The sequence below is a fragment of the Chrysochloris asiatica genome, unplaced genomic scaffold (assembly GCF_000296735.1).
Source record: "Chrysochloris asiatica unplaced genomic scaffold, ChrAsi1.0 scaffold00045, whole genome shotgun sequence".
In the NCBI taxonomy this organism is placed as follows: Eukaryota; Metazoa; Chordata; class Mammalia; order Afrosoricida; family Chrysochloridae; genus Chrysochloris; species Chrysochloris asiatica.
In genome coordinates, this window is record NW_006408563.1 from 18961187 (window position 1) to 18963410 (window position 2224).

Below are 2224 nucleotides of genomic sequence, written 5' to 3' on the forward strand. Positions count from 1 at the left end.
TTTTTTTTTTTTTGATGCTTTCTTCATCATTCAATAATTTGCCCAGAGAATCCTTCAATAATGCAGGTCAAGGCCTGAATTTTTTCTTCAATTCACTCAGATTGAGAAATGCTGACTAAATTCATTACTTTTGTTTTCTAACTCCAGCTCTTTGTGCATTTTGTTATAATATTTGACTTTACAAAATCTTAAAAAACTTTATTAAACTAAAATACCAAAACATGTTGTTTTTCAATATATCCTCCATTAGGTCTATACAGTTCGGAAAGTGGTCTTTCCATCTCTCTTCCCTGAAGAATCCTGTGTATTTTAATGTGCAAGCATCAAAATGGCAGCTTTGACAAAGTTGAGAGACTCAAATTGTACTAAATTTGATATACTCTTTGAGTTTGGGGAGCAAAAAGAAGTCTAAAGGGACAAGATCAGGGTTTTAGGGTGGATTTGCTGTTAAGTACCATGGAGTCGGTTCTGACTCATAGTGACTCTGTATAGGGTTTCCGAGGCTATAAGTCTTTACAGGAGCAGAAAGCCTCATCTTTCTTCCCCAGAACAGCTGGTACTTTCAAACTGCCAACCTTAAGGTTTGCATCCCAATTTGTAACCACTATGCTACCAGATAGGGTAATGTTATTGTAGACCACCACTTGCTATACTTTAAGAATTACCAAGTGCATTGAGTAAAAAAAAATTAAGAAATAATCTGCGCAACATTTTTGCTTTTTTTTAAATCACCAATGCAGCTTTCCTCCTTAACAAATCCTTGTCCTTTAAAAAATTTGTCAAGATGACTCCTTTGAATTCCTCAAACAAAGTTTTCATAACCTTCTGGTACAGACATCCCCTTAGAAGTCACTGTTTTGATTGGTCCTTTTGTTTGTTTGTTTGAAGGCACATTAATGAGATGAAATCAAGTGTGTTATTGAGAAAACTTGATTGCAGTGAGCCACTGATTACAGAGACACATACTGTTTTTAATAAACTCATGCATTATGAACTAGAATACTAGCAGCAATACTTTATGACTCACCCTCATAAATCTAGAGTGTATGCATATATATATATATATATATATATATATATATATATATATATATATATATATATATATATCCAGCTATCTATCTTCTATCTAAAATCGTGAATTCTTAATAGTACTTCAAGTTTAATCAAATACACAGGTATCTTCCAGTTTTTCCCATAGCATTTTTATAATTTTCTTCCCCAACACTGAAAATCTTTACCAATACAGTATTTCTTATGTAAGAAAATAAATAGTTCACATGTTTAATTCATAAATTATATATTAAAATCTGAATACATTTAAATACTAAAATCTAATTTCTAACATATTTAATTTGAATTGTTTACCTTATATTTAAACACTCAAGAAAGGAAAGAGGATTTTTGAAATGGAAAGAATGTAGCAATTCTATTAATAATAATAGCTATCTTTGTTATAAACTTTCTATGTGATAGTCAATACTTTAAAGACTTATATAAATATTATTTTTATCCTTAAAACAATTTATATAGTAGCTATTATATTTTTCATTTTCCTAAAGTTCATACGCACACATTCAATAGGTTGTTGTTATTGCATGCTTTACAACAGGTCCGATTCACAGTGACCCTGTATAGGGTTTCCAAGAGTGACTGCTGGGTTTGAATGGCTGACCTCGTGGTTAGCACAGTTAACAGAACAGAGCTTATCTTATGGCATCACACCAAGGCTTAAGTTTCAATATAACACTGATCACAAAATCTTTGATTTTAAATGCTACCTTATACAGGAAAGGTTTGTGGTATATCTATGTAAGTGAAATATTCATTATTTGAAAATCTTAAGATGAGAAGTCATATATATTTTTATTTCAGTCTGCAAAGCCATTTGAACTGCAAAGTTGCCAGTTCAAGCTCACCAACTGCTCCTCGGAAACCCCATACAGGTTCGCTATGGGTCGGAATCGACGCGACAGCACTTAACGACAACAACAACAACAACAACACAGTATATATTCTTTGAGGAATCTGAGCAAATACCTGTCTTGAAGTATATGAATATTCAAACTAATATGATTAGTAAACACATAGCATCATTGTTGTTGTTGTTAAGTACTATCAAGTCAGCTCCTACCCATAGAGACCCTGTATAGGGTTTCCAAGGAGTGGCTGGTGAGCTTGAACCACAGACCTTGTGGTTCAAACTGACTTTGCAGTCCAGCAC